At 47.0% G+C, this 15,283-nt stretch overlaps 1 protein-coding gene across 4 annotated transcripts in view; it reads left to right on the plus strand.

Annotated features, from left to right (window-relative positions):
• The first annotated feature begins 1,647 nt into the window (after window positions 1-1,647).
• The window catches only part of LOC111767398 (ferritin heavy chain), a 41,950-nt gene continuing 28,314 nt past the window's right edge, over window positions 1,648-15,283 (plus strand). For 2 of the 4 annotated variants that reach the window (XM_070257085.1, XM_070257086.1), the window contains exons 1-2: window positions 1,648-2,382; window positions 13,120-13,260. The gene's annotated coding sequence lies outside the window, so the exon portion shown is untranslated. The remainder of the gene's footprint in view (window positions 2,383-13,119; window positions 13,261-15,283) is intronic. The other 2 variants (XM_070257087.1, XM_070257088.1) reach the window with 2 other exon arrangements.

The raw sequence follows: 15,283 nt of genomic DNA on the forward strand, positions 1-15,283 counted from the left end.
TGTTGTACTTCTGTTTTCTATTTCATTGATTTCTGCTCTTATCTTTCTTATGTCTCTCCTTCTACTTTCTTTAAGTTTAATTTGATTTTTCTACTTTCTTGAGATGGATTTTCAGCCTTTTTAAAAATAACATATGACTTTAAGGCTGTAAATTTCTCTCTAAGCACAGCCGTCGCAGCATCCCACAGGATTTCAGGTGTAATATTTTCATTATCAGTCAGTTCAAAATGTTTTCTAATTTCCACTGTGAATTTATCTTTGACTCATGGGTTTCTCTCCCTCTCCAAAGCATGGTGCCCAAACTTCAGTGAGCATAATAATAAACATTTTGAGGTCCTTGTCAAAATACAGGTTTTGGAGCCTCATCTCCAAGCTCCTAGATTAGTATTTCTGGGAGGTAGGCTCGAGGATCCACATTTCACAAGCTCTCCAGGGGATTCAGGTACAGGTGAGTTGCAGGACCACAGTTTGGTGGTAGAGCAAGGGTCTCCTAAGGGCAGAGAGCAAGTCTGATTCACCTGTATTGCCAGTGCCCACCACTGGGCCTAGCTAGCATAAAGCCGTGCTTAAGAAATGGGTGAACCAACGGATGATGGAAGAAAGGAGATAAAAGAAAGTTACTCATATCAAGAGAATTGGAATTCCTGAATGCTATAAATTAGGGGAACCACTACGGCGTCATTTGGCCCCAATTTAATCCATTCAGGACAGAAACATTTTTTCCTTATCCTCAAATCTCTGCCCACCAGGCTTTCTTCTTGCCTGTCCCATTCTGTTGTCCTGGAACATGGCATTAAGTGTGAGTCTGTGCCTGTCTACTGGCCCAGAGGAAGCAGGGGTGGCACTGGGAGATATTCTGAGAGGGGCTGTTCAGAGCTGGGCAGAGGTCCCTGCCACCGGCCCCCCAGCCCACCTCCAGGCCTTGCTGCGAAAATGCCCGTAGAACCCATTCTATTTAAATAAGGTTACCTGTCCTACCTCTCAGAGCTCCAAGTATCCCTCCCATCTCAAAGCTTTTGAGAAACTTCCACAGGACCTTTCTGCCCCGACCCTGACCCCAGGCTGCCCACCTCCGGCCTCCTCTGCACTTGTAGCCCACGTGGGTTGCTCTTTCCGCAGCCTCTTGGCCACCTCTCCCCACCTCTACGGTGTGCCTCTCTCAAGCATCTCAGAAAGGCTGGAGTCTGACCTCCTCAGTCAGCTTTTGTCCTGGCAGCACAGCCGCCACGCCAGCATCCCCACCCAGTCGGCCAGCCAGCCAGCCAGCCGGCTGCTCCTCGGCCTCACCAGCCCCCTTCCCCGCCCCGCCCCAGGGAGGACCAGGCTGGTGGCTGGGAGTCTCCCTGCCTGCTCAGCCTCCCTCCTTGCCTCCCTCTCTTTCCCTGCCTCCCTCCCTCCTCCGCCCGTCCCTGAGGCAGGGACCGTGCAAATCGAGGAGAGGGGGGACGGACAGGCCGGATGGGGTCCAGCTTAGGACCCCGGGCTCTCTGCTGATGCCCCATCCAGGCTGGGTGTCCCTAGCATCTTGGGACCTGGATTTGTGTGAGCCGGGGTGGTTTCCAGGCCAGGAGGGTCCCTCCGGCGTGCCCATGGTGCCCTTGTTTTGCATCAGGACCCCCCCCTCGGATGCTCTGAGCCACCCTCCTCAACCCGGATCTAAAACCCGGGACACAGCTCTCAGGCCAGCCTCTCTCTCCACCCCACCCCCTCTTTCTGGCGTCCATCCCCTCCCCAACACCACCTCTGCTGCTGCCTCTGGCTGTGGACCTACTCCTGTTTCCCATCCCCGCCCAGCCTGGGGAGCGGGGTGAGCCTGGATGAGAGCCCCCTCAACCTGGGGCTCTCCCAGGCCATGGCGCGAGTGCTCCCAGGGAGGAGCCCTGGACCCTGAGCATCTGCTAGAGGCTTGGCAGAGGCCCCGCGGGGACCGTGTCTTCTGAGGACAAAAGGCAGCAGCCGGCAGGCAGACAGGGAAGCAGGGGGGACCAATAGCCAGGCGGGCAGACGGGTCGTAGGGGCCAGCGCTGGCCGCCCTCCCAGCTTGGCAGTGGCACGAAGATGGGGGTGGGACTGTGTAGTGGGGGAAGCACCTGCCCAGATCCCCACCTGCCAGCTAGCTGGGCACCCCAAGGCTATGTGCTGCCCACCTGGTGTTCTCCAACACCCGCAGCCCTGCCCAGTGCACCCCTCCGGTGCCTGCTTCCCCTGATGTCTGCAATCTAGACCAGCCCAACTGTATCCACGGCAACAGGAGCAAGAGTGTCACTGGCCAGCCAGATCGCTGAGGGTCCCACAGTGTGGCCCGGGCTGTGATTCATCCTGGGTCAGACGTCTTGAGGCCCCCTCCTTGGATTCCAAGACAGCCCTGCTGAGAGAGCCCAGGTAAGTAGTCAGCATCCTTCCACCAAGGGTGGGGGGCTGGGACTTCTCTTCTGTCTCCCCACACATATTTCAGAGTCTCCATCACTGCCTTGCTCTCTGTCTCTCTCTGACTCTGTTAGTCTCTCTCTTTCTGCTCCATCGCAAGGGCTACTTGGGCACCCAAACCTGGAGAGTCCTGTAGCCACCCTCATCTTTCTCAGTCCCAAATGTCCCATGAGAAAGGGGACCACCACCTGTTTCCTCGCACAGGGTCTGTTTTTATCATTATGGTCGCGGTTGGGCACCAGGCTGTGTTAATATTTCCTCATGTGCTAGCTGTGGAAGGCACGCCTGGGAGCCGGGCCGTGCTCTCCTCACAATGCCTGCACCCCGGGCAGGCTCAGCCTCCTGCAGCTGCCTCCTCTCCCTTTCCCTCCTCCTCCACTCTCCTCCAGGTTCCTTGGCCTGCATGCAGGGTGTGTGTGTGTCTGTGTGTGTGTGTGTGTGAGCAGGCAGGTGGGTAGACATGATAGAGAAGCTGCTCCCAGCCCAGACCACCCTCCACTTCTTCTTCCCTCCCCCCTTTCCGTTCCTTTGCTTGCCTTCCTTCCTTCCCTCCCCCTTTTCTTTCTTGCTTTCCTTCCTTCCTTCCTTCCTTCCTTCCTTCCTTTTCTTCTCCTGTCTCTCCCTACAGGTAGCAGACTTTTGCTCACTCGCTACCGAAGATATTGCTGTGATTCCCGGGTAAAGGGGAGGAAGTCACTGTAGGGCTGAAAGGAAGGTGAGGTGGGGTGGGGAGCACTTCCAGGCCCTAGGCTGCCTGATGGCTCTGTGGGGGCAAGGACCATGTCACACAACAACCTGCAGGGGCCAGGCACAACATGGTGGTCCCCAGCCTCCATCACAAGGCTGTCTATCTCTGTTTCAGACACCCACGTTGTATCTGGGACCCCCAGAGCTTATGGCCTTGTGCATGTCGCCAGTGGTCCCTATGTCTGGAGGGGCAAGAAAGCCTGGTTCATGGAGAACATGGATTCTCCAGGGACACTTCCTGCCGCTACTAGCTCTGCAACTTGAGTGAAAGTATGCTACTTACTGAATCTTGGTTTTCCCATCTGTCAAAGAGACTGGTAACTCTTCCATCATGAGTGTGTGTAGTGACCAGATGAGTTGGTGTGTGTAAATAAAGGATGTGCCTAGAAGTGGCCCTTCAGCAATGTCAGCAAAGCTCATGGTCAATATTGTTGCCGGTTATTCATGATTAATGCCGCTATTGATTATTTGGGGGAGGGACTGGCCCCTCTTCTTCAGGCTCTTGGTAGAGATCTGGGGAGGACAGCAGGTAGGCAAATGGTGAGGGGAGTGGAGGGGAGGTAGGAGCAGTTCTATGTTGTTCCACCTCATTTGTAGGAAGTTACAAGTGGTAGCTGTGGGCAGAGCTCCTGCCCCTACCCCACTCCAGGCTCCTTTCCCTGCACTTGCTCCTGTCTGTGCACACACACACACACGCACAGAGGCTTGAGGCCCCCATGAGCTAACAGAGGTCTGGCTTGCAGCCTGCAGCATTTCTGGCCCTGACGATGTATGCGTCTCCCTGTTGAGGGGAGACTTGGCAAGAGTTTGGCCTGTGGTCAGTGGTTGGCAGGGCCTGTAGATAAGGCTGAAGCTTCTGAGATCGCAGGGCTTCGGGGAGAGCTGGGGTGTGGCCCATGCAGCAGCCAGACCTGTGGGGGACAGTTCGCAGGGAGTTGCTAACCAAGAGCCTGGGCTAGGGGTACAGTGGGGGTTACTGGCTGGTTTCTGGGTGCGGAGACGTGGTGAAAAACTGAGTGAGGGAGTGTGGCTGGCAGAGGGTCCTCAAGGCCAGGGGAGGAGTAGGAGGAGGAGAAAGGCTGAGGCCCAGAACACTACCTCCTCTGTGGGGGCAAGGAGCGATGGGGCTTTGGAGTGTAGAGTAGACTTTTCTGAAGAAGCATTTGATGTGGAAGGGAGAGGACCCAACCTGTGGTCCAGAGGCATCTGGGCCTGAGCATGGGTGTATACTGTATGTGCAACTGAAGGTGTGTAGCTGTGTGCGCAGTCTGTGTGTGTGTGTCTGTTCATGGGCACTGTGGGTGTGTATATGTCTGTGTGTGTGAACAGGCTATGTGATGGTGTATGTGAGTGTATGGGTGTCTGGGTAGGTTTGTGTGTGTGTAGGGGAGTGGGTATGACTTTGCATGTCTGTCTGGGTGAGCAAATAGGTATGTTTGATTCTGAGCCTCAGTGAGGGTGTATTTCTCTGAGCCAACAGGCCTGTTGAATGTCTGGTTGTATATGTGTGTGGTATCAATTTGTCTTTGAGTGTACATGTCTGATTGTATATGTATGAGTATGAGGGTTTCAGAATGCCTGGGTATGCATATCCAATTAGGTGAATGCCTAGTTGTAGCGGATTGTGTATATTCATGTGTGTTTATGTGTACATATGAGTTAGGTGCATCTAAATGGTGCGTTTGTGAGTGTAAGGGCATCTGTGTGTGTGTCCATGCATGCATGGGAGGGTATGTGTGTGTGAACATGCTTCTGTGTGGGTGGGTCTGTCATGTATATGTATGAGTAGGCCTATGTGTGAATGTCCATGTGGGCTCTCTAGCATTTTGAATTATGGGTGTGCATGTTTGGGGAGATATTGTCTGTAGACAGGCTTATGGGTCCACATCTGATTAGGGAAATGTTAGTGTAGATGGTCACACTAGTATAAGGAGAACTAATTGTGTGAGTAAGGGAGAGTGTGTGAGTACATGTTTTGTTCATGAAAATATATTTTGTGGATATGCCTATGTGTGCACATCTGACTATGTATATGGGTATGGATGTGGGGTGGGTTGTATACATATGCACAGAAGACTGTGTACACAGGTGAATAGATGCATTTGTGTACATGTCTAATTATGTTTGTGGATACACTGTTATATGTGAGTACATGTCTCATTGTGATATGCATGAGTAACTATGTTTCATAATACTTGGGTGCACGTGTCTGATTATGTGTTTTGTTTGGATTTCTGAGTATGAGTGTGAATATGTGAGTGTGGATATGCCTGTGAAGTGACTGTGAGTGTATATGTATGTGTATCTGCTAGTATGTGTGAACATCTGGCTGTACGCAATTTGAGTGAACATGTTTGTATATTTGTGTGTTCATGCACATCTAAGTGTGTGTGTGCATGCACACGTGCGTGTGCATGTGAATATGCCTGTGCGCGTGCCTGTCTGCAGGTACAGGTGTGTGAATGTACCAGTTTGTACGGCTCTAATTATTTGCATATGTGTGTTTGTGTTTATATACCATTGTTTGTTCTGGAGCATATGTTGTAGAACAGTGTAAGTGAATGTATGTCTGTGCCACTCTGGGCCTATAAGTGTGTTTGAGTGTATGTGTGTGTGTGGTATGAGGATGTCTTACATGTGTATGTCTGTGCTGAGTGTTATCAGTTCTTCTCGTGCAGATGTACAAGTGCGTGAGAATATGTGACTGCTCTTCTATGTGTGCGTGTATGTGAACATACCTTTGTGTCCAAGTCTGTCCGGGAATGTGAGTGTAAATGAATCTTCTTTTGTTTGCGTAGTTTCTCATATGGGTGTATGCACGTGTGCAAATGTATAAGGTGTGCATATCTGGCCATGATTGTGTGAGTATGTTTTGTAAGTACATTTGTGTCTCCATGTCTGATTGTGTGCATATAGGAACAAATGATGTACAAGTCTATAAGCATGTGAATGTGCTCAGAGGCGGACATGCCCGGTTGTGTGTATAAGTCTATGTGTGTTAGAATGTCTGTATATGCAGACATCATCTCATTGACAAGCATGTGCACATCTGAGCATTTATGTGTGTGCGTACACCCATGTGTGAGTGTGTGTGAATATGCTTATGTGGTCATGTCCAGGTGTGTGTGTGTGTGTATACATTTGGGAGCTCACCTCTATGTGTTATGTTTGTTCATTGTCTCGTTAGGTGTGATACAGAGTCTGCCTGACTGTGGTCGTGTGTAAGTATGCCTGTGTGTACACCTGTGTTTGTGAGTAAATGTATGTCCTTCATGGACATTATGTCATATGAAGGTATGCCATGCATGCATGCCTATGTTTGAGAGTAAATGGATGTGAACGTGTGGGACCATGTGCAGTGCGAGTGTGCATTGCTGTGAGTGTGCCTATGTATAGGGATGAGTGTAGGTATTTGTGCATGTGCCTATCTGATGGTATGTGTGTGAGAGAAATATTTGGCCTTGGCCCTATGCAGATAGACCTTATCCCTGAGGAGATGATAAGGGAGGGTACTTATGAGTCTGTGTGATGCTATGCACACCCAAGCGTGTGTTTATGTGCATGTCTGAGTCACTGGCACCCTGCTAGACCATGTCTGCCTCTAACTTGTAGACATCCTACAGGATTGCAAACTATAACACCCGAGCAATCCATGAACCTCTTCTGGAGCCTCTCTGACTTTGACCACGTGCTGGGCTTTTGTGTGGGTCTCAGGATAATTCCTGTCATCATTCACATTCAAGAAGTGGGAACCAATCATGGCTGATGTCCTACTAGGGAAGGGGGCCTGTCACCTCTTTAGGAAAGGATTTTTTGAAAGACAAAGACTTCCCTTCCCTTCCCTTCCCCTCCCCATCAAAGACCCAGGACAAAATGGCATTGTATGGTGTCTAGGGTTGATAAATGGTTTTCACGGAGAGCACCCGAATTATGCCGTCCAGGCAGAAACCTAGATGTGAATATATATGTATAAGTGAAGGTATATCTGGGTAGAGTAGGGTGTGTGTGTGTGTAGAAAAGGGTGTTATATTTGGTGAGAGAGAGAATGAGAGAGAGAGAGAGACAGAGAGAGCGAGAGAAGGGGTCTGAGTTGTATGTATGTAAGAGAGAGCCCGGGTGTTTCTGGGTGGAGTGTGTATGTAAGACATTTGGGTATATCTGGGAGGGGCAGGTGTGAGTGTGGGTGTGTGTTAATGGTACATTTGTGAGGTACTATGAGAGCATCGGCCTATTTGAGTGGAGGATGGTATGAGTGAGAGTTTGGGTGTGTCTGGGTGGAAAGATGTGTGAGGATGTGAATATTTGAGGGATACGTGGGTATGGGTATAGCTGGATGGTGCAGGAGAGAGTGGGGAGATATCTGGGCAATGTATGTGTTTGATAGTGTGGATGTATCTGTGTTGTGTGTGTAAGAGAGAGTGTGGGTATTCCTAGGTAGAGTATGTGTATGAGGGAGTATGGGCGTTTGGGGGTGGAGGGCATTCAAATATGGGTATATCTGGATGGTGTGTAGGTGGGTGAGAGCACAAGTGTATCTAGGCAATGAAAGCGTGTGATGGAGTACACCTAGATGTACCTAGATGTACCTGTAGTGCCTAGATGTTGTGTGTGTGTGTGTGTGTGTGTGTGTGTGTAAGAGAGAGAATTTGGGTACGTCGGGGTGAGGGTGGGAGTGTGAGTGTGTATACAATTGGGGGTATCTGGGGATGGTGTGTGGGGGTGTGTGAGAAAGTATGGGTGTATCTGCATTGTGTGTGTGGAATGTGGGTATTCTGGATGACGATGATTAAGAGAGAGGGGATATGGATTGTGTGTCTGTGTAAGAGAGAGTGAGGTGTTTCTGAGTGTGGGTGTATGAGAGCACGGATGTATCAGGTGGGAGGAGTACGTAGATATATCTGGATGAGGTGTAAGTGTTTGGGTTTAACTGGGTTGGGAGGTGAGTGTGAGTGTATTGGAGGTGTGAGTGGGTGTATCTGGATGACGTGTGGGTGAGATGTGGATGCATGTGGATGATATGTGAGAGAGGGTGTCGGGGTATGTCTGGGCTGTGTGTGAGACAGTGTGTGGGTGTATTTTGGGTGAAGTGTGTTTGAATGTGGGTGTATCTGGATGGTGGGTGCGTGAGAGCATGGGTGTATTTGGGTGGCCGAGTGTGTAGTAAGGTATATCTGGATGGTGTGTTGTGAAAGTTTTTGTTGTATATCTGGGTGTATATGCACCTGGGTATGTGTGTGTATAACTGGATAGGGTGTGTGAAAGAGAGAATTTGGGGGGCATATCTGGGTGGGAAGTGTGTTTGGAGTGTGTGTGCATCTGGGTAGTGTGGAGGGGATGAGAGCATGGATGTATCTGGTCAATGGAGTATCTGGGGAGGTGCACCTGGATGGCATGTGTGAGAGCTGGATATATCTGGGCGGGATGTTAATGCAAATGTATCTAGATGGTGGTGTGCATCTAGATGATGTGTGTGGGTGTGAGTGTATCTCAGTGGTCCGTATGGGATGAATCTGGATGGTGTGTGTATGTGTGAGAGGGTGAACGTATCTGGGTGGGGCTGGGTGAGTGGAGCTGTGCTTGGGGTGTGTGTGTGAGAGAGAGAGACATACAGACAGAGACAGAGAGACAGAGAAAGTGAGCGAATGTGGATAGGATTTGTGTGTGAGTGGGTGTCTCTGGATTATGTGTACGTGGGTGTCTGTGTGTGTGGATGTATTTGGGTTGGGAATTTGTGGGTGTGATTAGCTGGGTGGAGTGTGTGCAAGTGTAGTGTCTTTGAGTGGTGTGTGTGTCACCGTGGGTGTGTGTCTTGATACTGTGTGTGAGAGAGGTTTTAGTTGTGCCTGGGTCGGGTATGAGGGTTCTGGGTTGGGAATGTGTGCAAGTTTGAGTGTATCTGAATGGTGTATGTGAGAGTGTGGGTGTACTGAGTTGGGAGTTTGAATAAGTGTGGCTGTATCTGGGTGTAGTGCCTGTGACTGTAGGTGTATTTGATGTGTGTGTGTACAAGGATGGGTATGTTTGGACGGGATGTGTGTGAGAGAGTGTGGCTGTATCAGTATTGGGTATGTGTGTGAAATTGGGTATATCCAAATAGTGTGTGTAAGAAAAAGAATGTGCACCTATCTGGGTTGGGGCATGTGAGAGTGGGTTTATCTAAGCAGGATGTGTGGGGTTCCCTCTGGGTGGTGTTTGAGAGAGAGATAGGGTGTATCTGGGTGGTGTGTAAAAGAGAGAGTGTATAGGTGAATCTGTGCGGAGTGTGTGAATGTGAGTGTATCTGGGTGGGGAGGTGTGCATGTGAGTTTATCTGGATAGTGTGTGTGAGAGTGTTTGGGTGTGTTTGGGTGGGGAATGTATCTGAGAATATGGGTGTATCTGTATGTGAGTGTGGATTTCTCTGGTTGGTGTGTAGGTGGTACATCTGGGTGTTTTGTGTGTTTGATAGTGTGGGTGTATCTGAGTGGGCTGTGTGTTTATGGGCGTGTTTATGAATGTGTGTATCTTTCCTAGGGCATATATACTTCGGCTGGAGTGTCTGTAAATGTGAGCATGTCCATGTTTGTGTCTGTGTGTGCATGTGTGTGGCTGTTTGCAGCTGAGTGTGTCAATACATGGCTTGTGTGTGCATTGCATGTGCTTGTGCTAGAGTGGTGTGTATCTGTGTATGTGTATGAAGTGAATGTGCTTCTGCATGTGAGTAAGTTGGATCTGCAAGGTCTCTGGAGCCAGGCTCTTGGTTTGCATTCTAGTTCTGCCGTGTATTAGCTGTGCGGCTTTGGGCAAGTCACCTAACCTCAACGAAGCCCCAGTTCCTTATCTGTCAAGTAGGAGTAATAATACCACCTATCTCGTAGGGTGAGGTTTGGATGAGTTAATATTTGAAAAGTGCTTAGGACAGTGCCAGGCACATAATGAGTCCTCTGTGCCATATAAGGTGTTACCTAGTACGTAATTATTGATGTGCTGATGTGTAAGTAACAGTGTGTGTCCATCTGCAAGTGTGAATGGGGTAGTTTCTATGTGCGTATTTGCCACGTTAGCTGTCTCCATGTGTATGTGAGAGAATGAGCAGATCCTGTGTGTATGTGAGAGGGTGCTTGTACATAAAACTTGTTTTATACTTATATGTGTCCCAGTGTGTGTATAAAACCAGGGGTGTCTGAGAAAGGAAGTGTGTGTCCAGGAGGTCAATGGAGGGAGTTTGGCCCTGTGTGTGTATTTCCCAGTGTGTGCAAATCCGGGTGTATGAGTGCACACATCTGTGTCTGTGATAGTGTTGTGTCCATGTGAGTTCAGGTGTTACCCTGCATTGCCAGTATGTCTGCATACGTGAGCACGCACGTCAATCTCTATTGTGAGTGTCTGCAAATGTAAGAAGGTTGGTATCCAGGTTTATACGTGATGTGTGTGTGTGTGTGTGTGTTTGTATAAAGGATTTGTGCCTATATGGCCATGTACTAGGATGTGTATATCTGTGACATGTGAGTTTATATGTAGGTGTAAATGGGTGTGTGCATCTGAGGCTTTGTGTCTGTCTGTGTTCACAAGCATTGGTGGCTATGTGGATGTGTATGCATGAGCCTGCATTGCTCTACACGCCTGCCTGCCTCTGTCTGTAGCAGTGAGCCTGAGCAATGTGTCTGTGTGTGTGAGCATATCTTTACTGTGTGTATGTGTATGTGTATGTGTGCCAGGGCAGATTTATATACTGTGTTCATATGTATGTGTGCCAGGGCAGGGTTTGTATAAGCTAGTGGGTTTTAATCTTTTAGTGTAAGAGCCTGGAGTGGGTAGGGCCTGGATCTGTAGGATGTGCACAGGACTTGCCCTGTATCTGAATGTCAGTTCTGATGTCTGTGCACACAATTGTGTCTGAAAGCATGCAGGACCATGTGATTTGGTTTGTAGGTGTATGTGTCTGCATGTGCCCATGTGAATGGCGAATATGTCTCTGCCTAGGCCTGTATTTCTATAAAAGAGTGGTTATATCTGTGTGTGTGCGTGTGTGTGTGTTTTGTATATCTTTGCATGATTTGCCGGTAGGTGGGCACCTACACACACACCTAACCATTTCTGTGTAGAAGAGGAAGTATGTGTGTACGTGTGTGTATGAGCACCTGATTGCACTTATCAGCTGGTGTGAGTCTGGATGTAAGTGCAAATTCAAATCTCCATGTAACACGTGTGCCTGTGGGCACATATCTGTCCACGTGTGCTAGTGTGTCTATGCAATATGACTAGATGTGAATGTGTTAGGGCATTCACAGCCAGGCACACAGAAAAGGTGAAATATTTGTATGGCGCACTGGAGTAAACCGAAGAGGATTTAGGGGTACTGGGGTTTGATGAAAAGGACTTCTTTACATTTTCTTTTCGTTATACCAATTGTGGTAAGAAAAACAAAAATGCGAAGTTTTCAGAGAGTCATTAAATATTGAATTTGTATATAACTTCCCAATGAAATCTTTTCAGAATTTTGTCATAGCACACTTGAGTTCACTTCTGTAAGCATAAGTTTTTATTCACTCGTGCAAATTTGTAGTGGTCAACGTTCGTGCCCACTTCTTCTGAGCCTCTGGTCATGACTGCCTTGATTTATTTCATGGTCATTTGATTCACTTGTGGCCATTTTCATCATGATTAGGTAAATCAGTTGGTACTGAGCATAGATCTTCTACATCGTTATTGTGTTTCTCGGTAAAAACCCAAACAAAACAAATGAAGCAAATAACCACTAGTAGTTTCAGCACGGATATAAACTTCCATCGTGACCTGCCACTTCTCAATCTTGGAAGGCATGTTGTCGAAAGTAAGATCCATTCCGTGGAGCTTGTTGAGACACAGTTTGCCCTAATGTCTTCAGTAATCAGCTGGAATGTGTGAAATATAGCTGCATGGTCCTGCAGGCCAGCAAAGCTTACCTCAAAAGCACAAGCTTTGGGGTCATCAGGTACCATTTTGGCTTCTCTGAAGCATCAGATGCAGTTTCTAGTGTTGAATATGGCTGATGCTTTCATACCATACCAAATTTTCTTAAGAAATGGAACAACTGCTTGTTCGTGCCTCCCTTTTTCACCTCCCTTTTATAACTTACTGGTTCTTGCCAAGGCCAGGCAGAGACCCAGGTTTTATGCTCGAAATAGCTACATGATCTCTTCTATTTCTTGGTAGTTACCCTCAACAGGAAACTGCTTGCATAAGTAGGTGACAGCAAATGGTCAAAGGGTATTTTTTTTATTGATTAAAACTCCTTTCTCGTCAATAATCAGAACTTGGATAATTCATAGTCTTTGAAATTTGTACATCAAAGGTGAAACCTTCTTTAAATCTAATGCTTCTTTCTTTTCTTTCAATCAGATGTGATGTTGAAATTCCTTGTAACAAATGCTCATGAATTTTGAATCCAACAGAAAATTTTCGTTTTGAGTATTTAAAAATAACGATGAAGCTTTTCCCCTAAGTAGACACATTGTTCTACTCATCCTAATAAGTCTTCTTTAGTGTTGAACTTATAACACCGACTAAACCTCACCCAGGAACCATACTTGGCCTCATTTCCTCTAAATTGAAGTTTGGCTTCAAATCCGTAAACCTCGTCGGTATACTTTCATATATTTTTGACTGTCTTCAAAATTTTTGCTGTCATTTTGTTCATGTGCTCAAAGAGCCATTTGTTGAAGCCAGTAAGCATCAAATCAGCAAAGTGAGAATCGTTCACAAAATCCTTACACACTTAGGTTTAAAACGATGGAGAATGGGATACTGATCCCAGTGCTTCGCGAAAAGCTGACAAGCGCGTGGGTAGTGCCCTGGATCTTATTAACTTCACCTAGCATCATTTACTGTGGAAATGAGACCTTCAGGCAAACTTTTTTTTTTTTTTTGAGGAAGACTGGCCCTGAGCTAACATCTGTGCCCATCTTCCTCTAACTTTATGTGTAGGACGCCTGCCACAGCATGGCTTGACAAGCAAGGCTAGGTCCACACCCGGGATCCGAACCAGCGAACCCCAGGCCGCCGAAGCGGAACTTGCGAACTTGACTGCTGCGCCACCGGGCCGGCCCCTCAGGCAAACTTTTATAGGTGAGGCTCCTCAGTGAATGAATGAATCTCTGCGTTTTCAGAACAAATTCCGCATGTCAACTTCCTGCCTTCTCAACAGCAGCATCAGTCCACGACCTTACGCAAAGTTTCCACAATATTTCAGAATACTCATGTATCCTTTTGAATATTTCAACCTTAGTTTATTTTGGTGCTTCTTGCATTTCTCTTCAGGCTTTCTGACTAGTACTATAAGCATTGTCAATCAACATCCAGAATTGCATCAGTACGAAATGAAAACCCTTTCGATTCGATGAACTTCTGGGTTAGTGTTGCCTTGATGTCCTTTGACCGGTTGTCAGTGTGTCTCCTAATAACAATAATTGAAAGTGGCCCCTTTCCTATTCCCTTTACCTCGTGGGTCTCAAATATAGTGTGGACAATTTCCCGGCAGACTGCTAATGTGAGATTCTGCTGAACGGTCATCTTAGCTTTACTTACTAATTATGCAACCCTGTCACTAGCTGGTTGAGCTCCATCTAAGAATGTTTTAACTCATCTCATGAAAGAGCCCGGTTTCTTGATTTGCACCTCCGGGTGCTTTAAAAAGTCCAAATCTTTCTCTGTGTAATAGAGTGTTTTGTGGTCGGTTGACCAACATAGCCTACTGGGAAATGAAGTTTCTTTTGATAACTTTTCCATGCAAATCGAACATTTAGGCAGAGAAAGAGAGGGCTCATTGGGCAGCTGAATCCAAATTTGAGAGAATCCTCATTAAATTGCTTAAATTAGGGACATCTTGGATTTTTTTGGAGGGGAGACTAACTGTGTTTGTCTTGTGAGTCTCCTGATTTTCCAGCTTTAGTCAAAAAGTCCATTTTGATGGGAAAAGAACTATCATCTCAAAAATGAAATTACTTGAAGATAAAGTACTGAAGGGATCAGCAGACCTTTGTGACTTCTGAAAATTGAGTTTTTCAAAAAACAAATTTGAGTTCTTCTGCATTCTTAAGAAAGCAGCACTCCACGATGGAGCCAGAAACGCCTAGATTTTCCTCTCATGAATCAACTCAATTCAACTGTAGTCAGGCGCCATTCATTTATTGACAAATGTTTTTAATTAAAACCAAAAAATAATAGTTAATTATGAAATCCCACCAAGAATAAGATTTGGCTAATTTTTAATATTAAAAGCCAGTAGCAAGTAAATCAATAAGCAAAGAACTAATGAAAATGATATGGTTGTAATTTTTTAAAAGCGTCCTTATCTTTTAGAAATACTTACTGAAATACTTGTGGATGAAATGGTATCATAGATATGTTTCAGAATACTCTGGAAGTGGGGGAAGTGGGTGAGGTTATAGGCGAAAAAAGACCCTATGAGTTGATCATTGGTGAATCTGGGCAATGGGTGCGCTAAGGTTCGTTACAGGATTCTTTCTACTTTTTTTCTTTTAAAGATTGGCATCTGAGCTAACAACTGTTGCCAACCTTCTTTTTTTTTTCTTCTCCCCAAAGCCCCCCCCCCCCCCCGCCCAGTACACAGTTGTATATTCTAGTTGTGAGTGCCTCTGGCTGTCCCACGTGGGTCGCCGCCTCAGCATGGCCTGATGAGCAGTGCCATGTCCGCCCCCAGGATCCGAACAGGCAAAACCCCGGGCCGCCGAAGTGGAGCGCGCACACTTAACCACTCGGCCACCGGGCCAGCCCCTCTTTCTACTCTTTTATGTTTGAAATGTTCTAAAAGAAAACATTTTTAAATAAAGCAACAATCAAGGAAATTAATAACATAATTATATTTCTTTTAGGAACACCTAATACTGTATAATAGTAATAACAGCAACAATCATAACAGCTTTCTATTTTTGTGGAAAAATAAGAATGAGATCAAATTAAAAGAAAAACAAACGTTGTACATGTATAGGCAAGACCAAAGAGCCTCACTGATGATGAACGAGTGGCAATCAAAGTAATCATCAGACTATCAGGGATGCTTTAACAGGAAGTGATCCGAACATTTACAACCTCCCTTTTCACATGGCACCCTGGAGCCCCTTCTTGCTCT

The sequence above is a fragment of the Equus caballus genome, chromosome X (assembly GCF_041296265.1).
Source record: "Equus caballus isolate H_3958 breed thoroughbred chromosome X, TB-T2T, whole genome shotgun sequence".
NCBI lineage: Eukaryota > Metazoa > Chordata > Mammalia > Perissodactyla > Equidae > Equus > Equus caballus.